The sequence below is a fragment of the Rhincodon typus genome, unplaced genomic scaffold (assembly GCF_021869965.1).
Source record: "Rhincodon typus isolate 14 unplaced genomic scaffold, sRhiTyp1.1 hic_rhity00001046, whole genome shotgun sequence".
NCBI lineage: Eukaryota > Metazoa > Chordata > Chondrichthyes > Orectolobiformes > Rhincodontidae > Rhincodon > Rhincodon typus.
In genome coordinates, this window is record NW_025966684.1 from 1 (window position 1) to 17,519 (window position 17,519).

Genomic DNA, 17,519 nt, shown 5'->3' on the forward strand with positions numbered 1-17,519 from the left:
ATGTTTTTACAATCTCTATGGTGCACGAGTTTGTAAAATATGCCTCGAAAGGGTTGAGATCCCTAACAAAATGAGGCTATCGAAAGGGCCAATGAAATGACTGAAAGCTGCATAGTTACTTCAGTGTGCAACTTACTGTATAGGAACCATCTGAGAATTTCTGAAGAATAATGACGAGGTTCCTCCCTGTGTCAATCTATTTTTCTTATTTAAGCCCTACTTTTGTACAGGCTGGTATATTAAACCTATCTACTAACTTAGTGAGATTTTTCACGAACTTGAGATAAATTTGAAATTCGCAAAAGATGGTGAATCGTTCTACGGGCAGGTTTAAGCCTATTTGCTTTTTCGAACCATGTCAAGTATTGAAGCTTCTAATTCACCCTGTTTAGGGAGAGTACAGGATTTCTCTCATTACTCAGCACGGGGTTCCAGAAGAACGATTGTCCTGTCACCGGAAGCTTCAATAGGCTGTCTGGATAACTGCCGGATTGAGTCGATTATTTTAGGGTGTGGAAGCAGTTTTTCGGTTCTGCCACATTCTTTTCCCCCTCCAAAAGTAACCCGCCTCTTGCGACCCGATAAAGCCTTGCTCGGCCACTTTTTTGTTTGAGTTGGCTTGCTAACCTCCCACAGTTTAAAAACACTTTTTTTTTTTGTCGTTTTGATCGTTAGTTTAATATCCCCAGTTTCAAGTCAACCACGTGCTAATAAAATTAGAATCTATAGATGTACGTTTGATATGAAATTCAATGCTGATGTGCCAAGAGGATATAAGATTCTTTCACTACCCTTTGAAAATCTAACAATTGTAAAACGCAAGACAAATTGCAAAAAGCAGGAAAGGTTTGTATGGAGTGTTACTACTTGTAAGATTCAATAATATTTGATCTGTGTAAAGCACAAGTTGGAATCTTTCTTTGTCCAAACTAATCTTTTAAGATGGACGATATCTAGGAACTTATTGGTAATAAACGCACGGTCTTTTAAAAAGCGTCTAACAAAGGATTCGAAGTCTAGCTGCAATTTTCAGTGGTAATCCTTTTTTTTTTAAAAAAAGGAAGTTTCAATTCTGATTAAAACCTCGGTCTTAAATAAGAAGAAATAATTGCCATTCGTTATTAGATTATGTGGTCTTTATTAATCGATGGCAGGCCAGTAATACGTCTTCTCTCTGTCCCTAACTCCTCCTCCTCGCCAGCTTTGACGCGAGTATTATCTTCATCCACCCAACCCCCATGGTTAGAATTCTTGGTCAAGTCTCTCCACCGCCCTCTCCCCATTTTCACTCTCGTTCAAGTCCACCTTTTTTTAAACGATCTTTTCTTCTTGCAAACAAAGAATATTTCACTTGTGATAACTAAAGGATGTTAACCGCTGTCGCTTTCTCAAATGTATCCAAAAGGATATTTGCATTTGAACGTAATATCGAATAAAGAATTTATGTAAAAATAAGATTCGGAAATGTATGAACTGCAGTATCTGCATTGTCCGTTGCTTGCCTTGTGTTACTATTTTGTTTCCTTTCAGATTAGAGGTATCTTCAGTAGTTTGCTATACTGATTTATTTTTTAAATTGCTGCGATATATTTCAAAGTTTAATATAGAGGTGCGAAAAGCTGGTTAACCATTTCTAGGATGTAATTTTTAAAAGGTTTGAGATTATATAAACTGTGTCCTTAAATTGTAATGTACATTTTAATGAGTGCCACTTGGCTGAGTTGATTATACATTTTTAGTTCAGATGGGTTTGAGGGCGACAGGCTAATAATTTTGTATAATGTTTGTTGCTTTAGCAAAAGCCTTGCCTGTGTGATATTAAACCACGATCTGACTGCTCGCCTAAAAGTAATGTTCCACTGCTCAACTTAGAGCAAGACGTTCTCCCAGAGTCCTAACCAACATTTCTTAACCTGTTTGGCCAACAGGTACTTCATTGTATTGTTAGTTCATGCATGATAGGATCCAAATTAATTCTAATTCATTTGTGTGGCATTATTAGAAAAAGTTGGGATTCAGGCCCATCCCAGCTGTCCTGAAAAGATGGTGTTGGGCTTCCTTAACACTGCTTTCCCTGCAAACTGGGCTCATTCAGAGGTGGGCAGGCTGGCTCAGTATGGGAAATTTCCAACATTCAACAGTGTAACTGAACCAATTCAACTTCATACTACTTTTTAAACTTTAGATAAAAGTCCATCTACAGCTTTGTTTCTAGTCTTCAAATTACAAACTTAGTATCAGAACCACTACCACATGCCCTCTCTGCATAATAGTGACTGCACTAAAGTGTTCTAAAGCATTCTAAAGTTTGCAATCTAAATATCAATTTTACTTTGGTTATTTTGCAGCTTTTCTTTGAGAAGGAACTTAACTACAGTGTCATCTGAAAGGAATTAAAATGCTAACTTCAAAGGGATTGGCTTTCTGTTGCAGGATAGATATTCTGAATACTTACACACTCCTTATTAGTTACTTATTCAGTCATAGGTAGTGAGTTTCATGCAATGGCTTCCTTTCCCACCTACATGCAGTTACCTCAAGTCTTCCATAGATCTCTGTTTAGCTTTGACCTTGCTTATCTATATCTAGATCCTTGGTTATATCTGCTGAGGCTATGCCAAATTGCAGTTTTATAGTTGCCATTGCTTTCACTTCTTCTAAGATGTCCACTACCGTGGCTTGTCTAAAGTTTTGTTAAATAAGCAATGGAAAATTCAAAACTTGCCAATGGCCAAACATATTATGTTGGAAGGCAAAAATAAAGTCTTGAGTGCCTAAGCTTCAGATCTTGGCCACCAATGTAACGTGAGGGAATATTACATTACTCCAAAGAAGGCTTGTTCTTCAGGAAACGTCTGCTTGTTCAACTGGTTATTAGAAATGACATAACATTACTCAACAAAGATCAAACGGTTAAGACCATAAAACACAGGAGCAGAAACAGGCCATTCATTTTGTGATCAAGGTTGATCTGATAATCCTAAACTCCACTCTCCTATCTCTTCCCCATAAATAACCCTTGATTCCTTTACTGGTTAAACATGTCTGTCTCAGCCTTAATTATACTTATCGACCCAGCTTCTACAGCTCTGTGCGGTTAAGAATTCCACAGATCCCTTATCCTCAGAAGAAATTTCTCCATCTGTGCCTTAAATGTGCATCTGAGAGTATGCCATTCTAGTCTTGGAGTTGGCCACGCTGGGGAAACGACCTCTCTGCATCCACCTTGTCAAATCCTCTAAGATTCTTGTATGTTCAATAAGGTGCCATCCATTCTTTTACATTCCAATGAGTACAGACTCAATGTTGTCACGTAAGACAGTGCCTCCATACCTGACATCAACCTAGTATACTCTCTGGACTGCCACTAGTGCCTCTATTCTTTTCCTTTATATAAGGGACACAAACTAGTCATGTTATTCCAGCTATAGTCTGACAAGCACCTTTGTATAGTTTTTAGCAAAACCTCCCCACTTTTATATTCTATTCCTTTGGCCTTTATTTCAATGTTCAATTACCCTGAACTTGAATGCTAGCTTTCTGTCCTCCATGCATAAGGACATCCAAATCCCCCCTGTTCTGTAACTTTCTTCAGCCGTTCTCCAATTACATGATTTCCAGCTTGCCCCATCCTCCTGCCAAAGTGCATAACCCCTCATTTTTCCACATTACATCCCATCTTCAAGTTTCTATTCACTTGCTTAACCTGCTGTATATCCTGCTGCACACCACCATCCTTAGGGCTTGTTTTCCCACCTATTTTTGTTTCATCGACAAAGGCGGCTATCGTCCATTTGTTTTCCTCATCTAAGTCATTAATATATATTGTCAATAATTGTGGCTCCAGCATGGATCCTGTGGCACTCCACTAGTTACATATTATCCAGAAAATGTTCTTCACCCTCCCCATCCTGTCTGTCTTCTATTAGTTAGCTAATCATCTATCCATACTAACATACTGCCTCCAACACCATGAGCTTTCATTAATTGGCCTACTGTGTAGTATCTTTTCAAATGCCTTCTGAAAATCCAAACAAATTCACTGCTTCCCTTTTACTTATCTTGCTTGCTACCTCCTCAAAGAATCAAATTTTTCAGGCATGATTTGCCTTTCATGAATCCATGCTGACTCTGCTTGATCCTATTATGCAAATCTAAATTCTCTGCAATTTCATCATTTATAATAGACTTTTTCCCAATAACAGACATTAAGGTAACTGACCCATCATTGTCCTTTTCTTTGTCTCCTTCCCTTTTTAACTTGACACTTGTCCAATCCCCTGGGATTTTTCCAAAAACTAAAAATTCTTGAAAGATTACTACCATTATCTTGATATTGTAGCTAGCATTCTTCTTTCAGCCAAAATACCAGCAAAATTAAAATAAAAGCTATTGCCCCAAAACAATACTGGTACTTTTTGAAATGTAGTAATTTTTTATAAAGAAAATGTTACAAGCATTTGAAATACTGCATCTTTTCCAAGTAAGTCACTGTGCAAAAGCAAAAGCTTGTAGCACAAGAGCTTAAACGTGTTATGACCGAGCAAGGACGGAGTAAACTGGTTTCTTTTCCTTTCACCGTTGGACTGCCAGCAGGTTTTTTCGAGTTTTCAAAGGAATCCTGGATTGATAATTCAGTATGTACTTGACTGCAGGTTATAAGAATTAAAATAGACAGCTATTCTCGAGTTAAACATAAGGGATTGGTTGAAAGTCTTACTGCTGTTGGGATGTACTCAGTTGTTCTCCGAGGAACAGGGCTCAGAACTTGGAAGGAATATTGTAGGGGCAGAGCAAGGTGACCATCCTGGTGCAGTTAGTATTAATCTCTGCAAGTTCAAGTCCAACACTGACATATGCAAGCAGCTGGGTCATGCTGCCTCAGTCTAACTTGGTCAACAGCAGTTCAAAGAAATCAAGTATGAGTTCCAGAGCAAGGCTGGTTAACCCCTGTCTGGGTTTTCATCATTTTAGAAATGGTGGCTAATTTTTCATTTCCCTGCCATTTGACACCTGAATGATCCACCCTCCATCTCGATGACACAGAAAGAAGCCACTCGCCTCCAGGCATGTTATTTTCTCTTTTGGATTCTCTGTGGTCTTTCCATCTCACTGGGTTGTATGTGGCTTCACAGATGCAATTGAGTTTTGGCCTTCTTAAAAGTTTAGCCAATTTTTATTTTCCAGTTTGTTTTAAAATGTCTAATGTATGAAGCCAGTTGCTTAAATTACAAGTTGCTGTTTTATATAGCACATCTTCATGACACCTGTTATCAATTTAAGCTGTGACTTCAGCTGTCAAAGCCTTAACCTTTGGAATTCCTTTCCAAATGCTTGTTGCCTCTCCTTTTGTTTTTCTCCTTTAAGATGTACCTTTAAACCTTTTGAGGTTTTTGGTTAATATCTCCTCTTAACATCCCCTTTATCTTGGTGTCAGATTTTGGCTGATTATGCCACTGTGAAGTTCCTCGATGTTTTACTGTGATGAAAACTACATGTAGAGGAATACTGGAATCTAGAGATTTGAAGGTGCAAATCTTTGCAGGAAGCAAGAAAAGTTGATATAGCATTTAAAACATTATACGCAATCAATGAATTTATGAAAATGCATAGAATACAAAAACGAGAAAGTCATTCTAATCTTTTGCAAAGCGTTGATTTGGACCCAGCTGGAGTATTTTGTCTGGGAGCCGCACGTTAAGAATAATGCTAAAAATTCCAAAATGGTGGCAGGGCAGCAGCTTTCAGACTTCTGTTCAGCCGCTGCTTTCTTTTGTCCATTTCTCTTTTATTCTCTTTTCTTTCTACCTTTCTTTGTCTACAGTTCTCTCACTTACTTTTTGCCCTTGAGGAGCTTAACAATGGCAGTACCGATAGCAGCTGTGTTCCCTGCTGCGAGAGATGGCGACTTTGACATTGCTGGGTCTGGCGTAGGACTTGAGGCGACGGTGGCGAGAGTCGTCTGGACATTTTTTTTCCTTTTATTTCTCTTTTACTTTCAGCTCTTGTTTTTAATCCTAACTGTTGTATTCTAAGATGGCGCTGGAGAGTGGTGACTCTGTACACTTTTCACTGTACTCTTGCACTCGGGTGCACGTAACAATAAAATCTAATAATCTAATTTAATCTAATCAGAAGGGAATTAGCAGAATTATACCAGGGCTGAGGTTCTCTAGTTACATAGAGAAACTACAGAAACTAGGATTGTAGTCCTTTCAGCAAAGAAGTTTAAGTGGGGATTTAATAGAAATGTTCAGCATTGAAACCCCTCATAGGAGAATATATAGGGAGAATTTTTTTCCAGTGCTATGATCACTTGGAATAAAGTGACATAGCTGTAAGACAATTGTCAATATATCCATGGAGGAATTGAGATTGTCTTCTCTGAATAAAGTGGGTTGTTATAATTTAGAATGTGCTGCCTGAAAAGGTGATGGAAAAATAATTAATAACTTTTCAGAATGGAATGAACATGTACTTAAGAAGACTCTTTTGCACAGGTAATGGGGCGGGGGGGGAAAGCAGGGTGAAACTTTAAAGAGCTCACAAAGAAACAAATGGCCAAATGGCCTTATTCTCTGCGATGCCCAGTCTATGATATGAACGTTGTCATTGTTCTCATTTCAGTTGTTATTCTTTAAATTCACGACCCTTGCTTAATTGTACCACCAGGTTAGCGGCTATGATTTCTCAGAATAGAATAAGGTTTCAAAAAAAAGGACATTTAGTATGACTTGTATTATTGGTATTGACTAATTTCTGAAGAAAAATTGCAAGGTATCATCAAAAGCAATTCAGAAATAGTACTGGCGTCCTTGCTCCTAGGCCTTTATGTATAAGGTAAACTGAATTCAGGTTCCTGAAGGAGAAATGTTAGCATTTGAAAAAATGCAGCTGAATTACATTGTAATTATATTGTTGAGGTCATGCTTATAGATTCAACTGTTAATTAAATTAAACCTTTTAACATCACAAGCTGTTTGATTTTTTTAAAATTCCAAAAAACTTAATAACCATATTCACGTTTTCCTTGCAATATTCTTCAAAATGCCACATTACCTCAAGGTATTCACTCTTGCAGATTAGCTTTTATACTTCAGAAGTGAATGTTATTCTTAGTTTGAGCTTGAATTCTGAAAGGAGTGTGAAAAGTGAAGCTATTTCTGTCATGAACTCTATCTATTTCACAAAATACGTAATTCCCAAGCATTTCAGATTTCTTTCCCCTTATGTACATTTTGCTTTTTACCAGCTTTCTTTGTTACCATCATTTAGTAAATAGCTGATTTATTATGTTATATTAATTCTAGTCATTCTTGTATTAATTAAGAATTTGTAATCATATAGGAAATTCTTTCTTCAGTTATGTGTGGTATGTTGTTAATGCTCGACATCAAACAGGAATTTAAAATATTTGAACTAAATGTGAATGTAAAACTACATTTTTTTTTTAGTTTGAGGTTATAGGTTGCTTAATTCAAAGGTATGTTGCTTAATGTGCCGAAGCTACTCAGGCTGCTGATGACAATTTCCAATTATCATTGGGAAACAAAAGATTTGGGCTGGACCTACTTCTATGTTGAAGCTTAATGCTTCAAGTTTCTCCATAGCTTTATTGTTACATGTACTCAATGAAGATAAGTTATGCTTGTGAGGGGAAGAGGGAAATTTACAATTTCATTTATTGGCTATGTTGCTAAGTGTGTAAGGTATATCTGTTCCAGATCTGTTCAACCAGTCTTCAGCAATTGTCAGCTCTTAAGTGGAATAGATGACAAGAACACTTGGATCCTATGAAGGCTTTTCATTGTCCACTGGGGAACAGGCAATGTTGGATTTATCAAGTCTGCCTCATTGCACAACACTAAATCCAGTATTGGAGTTAGTAGGAACTGCCAATGCTGGAGAATCTGAGATAACAAGGTGTGGAACTGGATGAACACAGCAGGCCAGGCTGCATCAGAGGAGCGGGAAAGCTGACGTTTCGGGTCTGGACCTTTCTGAAGAAGGGTAGTTGTAGGGGATTCTGTAATCAGGGGAATAGATAGTATCCTTTGTAAGCAGGATCGAGAGTCCTGCATGGTATGTTTTGCCTGCCCGGTGCCAGGGTAAGGGATATCTCTGACCGCTTGAAAGGATATTGGAGAGGGAGGGGGAAGATCCAGTTGTTTTGGTCCATGTTGGAACAAACAACATAGGCAAGACTAGGAAAGAGCACCTGTTCAGAGATTAGCAGGAGCTAGGAATGAAAGTAAGGGTTTCCTCAAGGATTATAATCTCCGGATTACTGCCTGAGCCATGTGCAAATTGGCTTAGGGACATGGGAATAAGGGAAGTAAACACGTGGCTAAAGGAGTGGTGTGGGAAAGAGGGGTTCCTTTTCATGGGGCCCTGGCATCGGTATTGGAATAGGAGAGATGTGTACCACTGGGATGGTCTCCACCTGAACCAAGCTGGGACCAATGTTCTAGTGAAAAGGGTAAATAGACCAGTCAACAGGACTTTAAACTAGAAAGTTTGAGGGTTGCAGGAAAGGTTAAAACTTCCCCCGGTGGTGAACAAAGCAGCAGGCTAACATCTGTAGGGGAAGATTTTACTGTGTGGAAAAATATAAAAAAAATGATGTGAAAGAAGAACTCAGGAGAGGTTATTAAAGTCTCCGGCATAGACACAAATCGGACAGGGTGTTTGGAAAGGGTTAGGAATCAAACTTCAAGCACACTGGATAAACGAGTGACAAAGCAAAGAGGGACGGTTAATACAGGGCTGAAGGTGTTATAATCTGAATGCACGCAGTATAAGAAAGAAGGCAAATCAGCTTGTGGCACGGATCGAAATTGGCAGATATGACGTGGTGGGCATCATGGAGACATGGCTGCAAGGGGATCAGGATTGGGAGCTGAATATCCAAGGATATACATCTTATCGAAAAGATAGGCAGGTGGGCACAGGGGATATGGTTGCCTTATTAGTAAGAAATGAAATTAATAGTAAGAAATGAAGTAGGGTCAGATGGTGTAGAATCTGTGTGGGTAGAGTTGAGGAACTGCAGAGGTTAAAGAAAACCATAGTTGTTATTAAGTACAGGCCTCCAAACAGTAGCCAGGAGCTGGGGCGCAAGATACAGTGGAAAATAGCTTTGGTTTGTAAGAAAGGCAAAGTTACGGTGATCATGGGAGGTTTCAATATGAAGGTGGAGTGGGAAAATCAGGTTGGTAGTGGATTGCAAGAAAAGGAATTTGAGGAATGTCTACGAGATGGCTTTTTGGAGCAGCTTGTGGTGGAGCCCACTAGGGAACAGGCAATACTGGATTTAGTGTTGTGCAATGAAGCAGACTTGATAAGGGAGCTTAAGGTGAAGGAAGCCTTAGGAGGCAGTGATCACAATATGATTGAATTTACTCTGCAATTTGAGAGGGAGAAAATAGAATCAGAGGTAATGGTATTACAGCTGAATAAAGGCAACAAGAGAGGCATGAGGGTGGAGCTGGGCAGAATTTACTGGGAGAGGAGCTGAGCAGGAAAGACAGTGGAACAGCAATGGCAGGAGTTTCTAGGAGTAATTCTAGGAGCAAAAATTCATCCCTAGGAAAGAGAAGCATGGTACAGGAAGGATGACGCAACCATGGCTGACTAGGGAAGTCAGGGATAGCATAAAAGCAAAAGAGAAAGCATATAATGTGACAAAGGGCAGTGGAAAACCATAGGATTGGGAAGCTTACAAAGTCCAACAGAGGGCAACTAAAAAAGAAATAAGGAGGGAGAAGATTAACTATGAGAGTAATCTAGCCAGTAATATAAAGGAGGACTGTAAGAGTTTCTTTGGATATTTAAAGGGGTAAAGAGAGGCAAAAGTGGACATTGAACTGCTGGAAAATGACGCTAGAGAGATAGTAGTGGGGAACAAGTAAATGGCTGAGGAACTGAATAATTACTTTGTGTCAGTCTTCACAGTGGAAGACACGAGTAATATCCCAAAAATTTGAGAGAGTCGGGGCAAAGCTGAGTACGGTGGCCATTGCTAAGGAGAAGGTGCTAGAAAAACTGAATGGCCTGAAGGTGGATAAGTAACCAGGACCAGATGGACTACACCCCAGAGTTCTTAAGGAGATAGCTGAAGAGATAGTGGAGGCGTTAGCGGTGATCTTTCAGGAATCGCTAGAGTCAGGGAGGGTCCCAGAGGACTGGAAAATTGCTAAATTGACACCCCTGTTTAAAAAGGGAGTAAGGCAAAAGATGGAAAATTACAGGCTGATTAGCCTAACCTTGGTCGTGTGTAAAATTATAGAGTCCATTGTGAAGGATGAGATTTCTGAATACTTGGAAGTGCATGGTAAAATAGGGCAAAGTCAGCATGGTTTCATCAAACGGAGGTCATTCCTGACAAATCTATTAGAATTCTTTGAGGAAGTAACAAGCAGGTTAGACCAAGGAAAGCCAATGGATGTTATCTACTTGGACTTACAGAAGGCCTTTGACAAGGTGCTGTATGGAGGCTGCTGAGTAAGATAAGGGCCCATGGTGTTAGAGGCAAGGTGCTAGCATGGATAGAAGATTGGCTGTCTGGCAGAAAACAGAGAGTGGGGTTAAAAGGGTCTTTCTGAGCATGGCATACCACAAGTGGAATTCCACAAGGGTCAGTGTTAGGACCACAACTTTTTACTTCATACGTTAATGATCTGGATGAAGGAACTGAGGGCATTCTGGCTAAGTTTGCAGACGATACAAAGATAGGTAGAGGACTAGGTAGTATCAAGGATGCTGGGAGGCTGCAGAAGGATTTGGACAGGTTAGGAGAGTGGGCAAAGGATTGGCACATGGAATACAGCGTGGGAAAGTGTGAGGTCATGCACTTTGGTAAGAAGAATAGAAGCATGGACTATTTTCTAAATGGGGAGAAAATTCAGAAGTCTGAAGTGCAAAGAGACTTGGGAGTTCTAGTCCAGGATTCTCTCAAAGTAAACTTGCACATTGAGTCAGTAGTTAGGAAGGCAAATGCAACTTTGGCATTTATTTTGAGAGGACTTGAATATAAAAGCAGGGATGTACTTCTGAGGCTCTATAAGGCTCTAGTCAGACAACATTTGGAGTATTGTGTGCAGTTTTGGACCCCATATCTCTGGAAAGAGGTATGGAGCCCAAAACCATGGAGCAGGTTCAGAGGAGGTTCACAAGAATGGTCCCAGGGATGAAAAGCTTAACATATGAGGAACGTTTGAGGACTCTGGGTCTATACTCGATGGAGTTTAGAAGGATGAGGGAGGATCTAATTGAAACTTACAGAGTACTGAATGGCCTGGACAGAGTGGATGTTGGGAAGATGTTTCCATTGGTAGGAGAGACTAGGACCCGAGGGCACAGCCCAAAGTAAAGGGAAGACCTTTTAGAAGGGAGATAGGAGAGACTTCTTCAGCCAGAGAGTGGTGAATCTATGGAATTCATTGCCACAGAAGGCTGTGGAGGCCAGGTCATTGAGTATATTTAAGACTGAGATAGATAGGTTCTTGATTGTCAAGGGGATCAAGGGTTACGGGGAGAAAGCAGGAGAAACTTATGAGCCATGGTTGAATGGTGGAGAAGACTCGATGGGCTGAATGGTCTAATTTGTATGTAAAACTTTTGGAACCCACATGTCTCCTTTTATCTGGTGTGGATGACTCCAAAGTGGTTGCTCAAAACTCAGAGTTCTGAAGTTGGAAGAATTTTATTTCCAACGTGGGTACAAAATCTATGGAAATTAGTACAAAACTCTTGGGTAGAAGATGGTGCTGTGTGTCAAATTACAGCCTCCAAATATCGCTTGTATATTTTGTGAAACATGGGCCTGATTGCCATTCTAATCTTGGTTGGCATGAAAACTCAAGTGTGATAATGCCTGAGATATTATACACTATGGTCAGATTCCTGAGATAACAATAAATAAAGAAATCAATAAAATTTCATGTGAGATTACGTGAACAACAGATGAGGAAGTATCTTGTGGATTGAAATTTTTGTCCATCTGTTGTTAATGAAGATAAATTCTCCCTCAAAACCCAAGTTAATCTGAGTGGACAGCTCAGTGAAATTTCTGGGTTAAGTTGTCCACTCAACTGTTACAGCAAGAAACATTTATGAAATAACTTGGTGTTTTTTTTTATTTTTGTGATTGTACATTCTGTCATAATCCCCATCGAGATTGTTAACATTTAAAGAGAAATTTAAACAGTGATTAACTAAAATAAATTAAATTACAAGATTTCACCAATTTAAACAAACTTTACTGTATACTTAAAGAACTTAAAAGCAAGCACCACTAATTGAAAACTATAGTTTATAAAGATCAATGATATAAATCTAGTTGTAACTTTCAAGGCCCTCGAGTTTCCTTATCTTGAAGGTTCATGTTATTTTCCTCAGACCAATCCACATTTATAACACAGCCCTCTGAAATGAACATTCATTTCTCCTCAGTGTACTGAGTATTCTTGGAAATTTCAGGGTGATTCTTCCATTAGCTTCTGGTTAAGTGATTCTCTAATATTTCATAAATGTTGATGACTCAGCTCAGATTTAACCTTCACTGAATCCTCCAAACTAACCGCTTGTTTTTATTCTGTGGACCACAGATTTCTTCCTCATATTCCGAGCAAGGCAAACCTTCCAATTTCTTTTTCCTCACGAATTATTAAGTGAACTGCATCCTACATAAGACCAAATCTTGCCTTTTGTGAAGAAAATTCCAGACAAATTAAACAAAGTAACCTTCTAACACCTACAGCCCATCTCCATTACAATGTGATATACTTGGGATGTACCAATCCAAAATGTAAATTAACTTGCTTTTACCTTCAAAGTAAAACCCTTTGCTTCTGTGATCCATATGAATAATCTATGCCATAGAGACATACAGCATGGAAACAGACCCTTCAGTCCAACTCATCCATGCCAACCAGCCATCCTAATTGATCTAGTTCTGTTTGCCAGCATTTGACCGAAATCCCTCTAAACCCTTCCTACTCATACCTATTCAGATGCCTTTTAAATGTTGTAATTGTATCAGCCTCCATCACTTCCTCTGGCAGCTCATTCCATACATAGACCACCCTCTGCGTGAAAAAGTTGCCCCTTAGATCCCTTTTAAATCTTTCCCCTCTCATCTTAAACCTATGCCATCTAGTTTGTGACTCCTCCACCCTGGGGAAAATACCTTGTCTATTTGTCTTATCTATGCCCCTCATGATTTTATAAACCTCTGTAACGTCACCTCTCGGCCACTCACAATCCAGGGAAAAGAGCCCTTGTCTATAAAGTCTGTCCATTTATGTTAAACCCTCCAACCCTGGCAACGTCCTTGTAAATCTTTTCTGAATCCTTTCAAGTTTCACAACATCCTTCCTATAGCTGGGAGATCAGAATTGCACACAGTATTCCATTCATGGCTTAATCAAAGTCCTGTACAGCCTCAACATGACCTCCCCACTCCTTTACTCAATGCACTGACCAATAAAGGTAAGCATATCAAATACCTTCTTCAATATCCTATATACCTGTGACTCCACTTTCAAGGGACTATGAACTTGCACTCCAAGCTCTCTTTGTTCAACAACACCCAGGACCTCATGATTAGGAACCTATATTGGAGTTTTACAACCCTCAATTCAGAATTGCTAGCTTTTGGATTTGTCATCTAGGAACAATGTAAATGAAGTTTTTTCATCGAATCAAGGATTCTGACTCTAATACAGGCCCAGAGACATTCTCAAATGTGTTTCGGTTGCATTCACTTTGGAGTTACTTTAGGCTGTTACTCAGGTTTTCTGTTGATCTTATAGTTGACAGATTAATTTACAATCTAATAGTTATATTTCTAAAACTAAAAGTTATACCACTAAAATATGTGAATTATGGAATTGGATGTATGTAATAATGCAAAATGATTAATGATTAGAAATACACAGTAATTGTGTGAACTTTTAGGATAAATGAACAAGTTGTTCCTGAGCTGGTGTTTTATATTTTCTAAATACTTAAATGAAACTACATTTTTGAGAAGGATATAATGGACAGCCAGTCTGATATTGTTTTATTTACAACAAGAGTTAAAATTATCTCCAACTGATATTGGAATGGAAAATGTTTTACATGTCTGGGAAGCACAGTAGCTCGATTACAGTCTTTTAAAATGCACTGAATAATGATTAAACAAGAAGAATGTTAAAGTACATGGAGAGATATCAGGAAAATGTGTTTTCAATATGGGTGCTCAGAAGAGGTTTAAATTGACCTCAGACAGTACTGAGCTAAAATGTATATGGTTCTGTACTTTTAATTACTGCATTTTTATAAATACATCAAGCTGCTCACATACAATAGATTATTTTGAAATTTAGTACATTCTATATCATCAAATATGACAACTATTTTCCAGGCAACAAAGAGACAAAAGAACAGTCAATACAGTGTGGAGCTGGAAGAACACAGCAGGTAAAGCCGCATCAGAGGAGCAGGAGAGTCAACGTTTCGGTCAGGACCCTTCATCAGGACTCCCTCTCAGAGACAAAAAAACATATAATTTGTCTTTGGGGAAGTTGGTTCTGAGAATGTTAGCTACAATACCTTGTACTCTCTGTAATTGCCATGACATTCTATCTTCAATTGCCACTCAACAGGCAGACAAGCCCTTAATTTAAATTTATCCTAAAGATAGGCCCTCTCTAGGGACAAAAAAATTTCTTAAACATTTTACAGCTCTGTCAGGATAGACCAAAAGCAACATTGAATCCAGCAACAGAGAAGATTTTCCCTCTTAGTAACTGGTTTTAGTTTCTAAGTTCACTCTCTGTGTTGAAACCATGATAAATATTTGCATTCCATTTGAGTCAACTATCTGAAGATTTTCATCTAACTTGTTTCACAAAATTAGTAAAATTATTTGAGTTTTCTGATACATTCAAAGAATGTTATATAATTGTACATACTTTTCAAACACTTTTTGACCTAAGCTGAGTTCAAATATCATTAATGTCAGTTTAGCTTAATGATAGCACTTTCACTACTAAGGTAGACACCTAATAAGCTTAAAAAAAAATAATTGGCTGTACACTCTGTGACATCTTGAGATCATGAAAACTGCTAGGGAAATGCAAATTTATTCTTTCTTCATCAAAATCAATTAGGAAACATGTTTGCTATTATTTAATTAATATTTAATAAAGTTGTGTCAATTTGTTTCTCTTATTTAAATGGCTATTGTGCAAAACAGGAAGTAGAGACAGTGAATTTCTGGTGCACACATCAGCTAGGAAATACAGGAGATGTGGTTGACCCTTCAACTGACATTTTTCAAAAATGCCGTCATTTCCTTGCACGCCGTGCTACGAACATACAAACATTGCTCCACTCAGGGCAGGATGGGCTGGTGCACACTTAATTTCTCCACAATGGTTGCAGTGAATTCCATTTGTAGTTGGCTACGCATCATCCATTCAATCCCTCATAGCATTGAAATACATTCCTATAATTACAGAGTTATGAGGTGGGGTTTAGGAAATGTGGGATGCATATGTGAGTGTGAGTGCGGAGAGGGAGGAAGATTTGGGTCGATAATGGTAATGTACAGCTGAGTCATGGAATCTCACTGCTCGACTATGCACCAGCTTTTGCTTTTAAAAGTAACCTATTGTACCTGAGTTTTACTATCTGTATATTTTGTCTCAATGCTTTCTATCAATTTTCATCTCCCCCAAAGTCATGACTTTGTTATAGCCTGTGATTCCACCTGACAGTAGTGACAGTGATTGTCAGTGAGCCCTTCAAATGTAGGGAGAATCAGAGTCAAACTCTGCTCTGTCCTCAACGTTCCATATGTGCACTTCTAGTGTTACTCATTACATACCAATATAGAATCTGACTGACCTTCCTGCCATGCTGTGTGTAACTGAAGGAATTCAATTACGGCCTTAGTTGTTACAAAATGACACTGAACAAGTGCAGATCAAGGCAACAAAATTTGCTTAAATCCGCAAATGGATGATCGGATCGCAATGAACAATTAACCTACTCCTGTTCCTACTGAATGCAGACAGCATTCAAACTTTGTGCTGTTTACTCATTGCTGTGATGGTAGTGTGCTGCTGTAGCTGCATGTCTAGTCGCAGTGCATGTTCATGAGCAGCTAGCACCACTTAAAAGCCAACTTACACCTCTGGAAGGGGAGATGCATTTTGACTACAGCATGGGCTGAAGTTGGTTGGAGAAGAGCCGTCGACTGGGAAGAATACACAAAGAAGGTTCTGCAGGAAATGGCGCATTCCCCAAGGCACAGTATTGAGGATTGTTGTGCAGGCTTGTTGAATAGGATGATCAATCCATGGGGCATCAGGATGCCCTGCAGGCCCAAATTGCGAAGACTGAGGGAGAAGGTAGCTGTTAAAATCAATGCACCAGTGCAGCTCTGAGAACTGGGATGCAGTGCATGAAGTTCACTAGCCCACAGAAGTGGTCAGGGCAATTGAATGCATCTTGAAAATCCATCCTTACAACTGAACCACTAGCCTCATACTCCTTTAATTTCTCCATGCACTTCTCTTACCTAGCAACAACTGCTATCAACCACAACTCATACCTAGTATCTCATAGCTTCACCTTGCTCATACTTTTAGCTCGGTTGTAAGCCTCATATGCACATTTGTCAGCTTGCAAAAATTGCCAGCTATTCAACTATAACAGCCATATCACTTAGCACATTGCACCACCCTCACTGACGCGCTTCTCTCTCTCTTGCAGGGTTAGATAATACAAAATTGGAGGCAGCAGAATCTAACTGGTGGGAGACAGGCACCTGCAGCATGTCATCCTGGCAGAAAGAAGAGTTCATCATCACTGGAACAGCCATGTCTGAGACTATAAACAGTTGCAGAACTGGAAGGATCAAAGATGACAGTTACTCATAACTAATCCTCCTGGAGCCAGATTGCCTCACTCGCTTGAATAATGAAATTAACATAGATAGGAGGAGATAAGTAGCAACATTGAGTACAATATCAATACTTTGGAAAACGTTTGACTTTTGATGTGGTTTTAGGCATGATATTCCTGCATATGAATTTTGTCTTTTTGCGGTAAATATGTACTGAAGCTACATAAGTTAGTGAAATGGTGAATATGATAGTTGCTGTGGAGTGTAGAGCATAAACTGAGCAAACAATTAACTGATCGTAATCTACAACATAAAATCCAATAAATTCATGCCAGCATGGAACCAAACAGCAATTAATTACAGATTTCTGTGTTTTTTTAATGTAAAACAAAAGGTCTGAAATTTGAACAATGGGCTATTGCAAACAGTAGTCAAACAAGTTGATTTGCCACTTCATGCTTTTAGTAAACAACGGTAGCATGGTTTAGATTTCATTATGCTTTAGAACTCATTTATTTATTGACAACAATCAATTAAAGAAAATAATTCAAAAAGTGATCTTAAAATGTTCCAGCTTTTTAATGACATCAATCTACGATGCACTGGTCATTGCATTTCC

At 38.9% G+C, this 17,519-nt stretch overlaps 1 long non-coding RNA gene across 1 annotated transcript; it reads left to right on the plus strand.

Annotated features, from left to right (window-relative positions):
* Positions 1 to 6: 6 nt before the first annotated feature.
* LOC125481156 lies at positions 7 to 17,260 on the plus strand. The gene is made up of 3 exons (XR_007261236.1): positions 7 to 846; positions 14,411 to 14,466; positions 16,768 to 17,260. It is a non-coding gene; the product is annotated as an uncharacterized LOC125481156 (long non-coding RNA).
* The last annotated feature ends 259 nt before the right edge of the window (positions 17,261 to 17,519 follow it).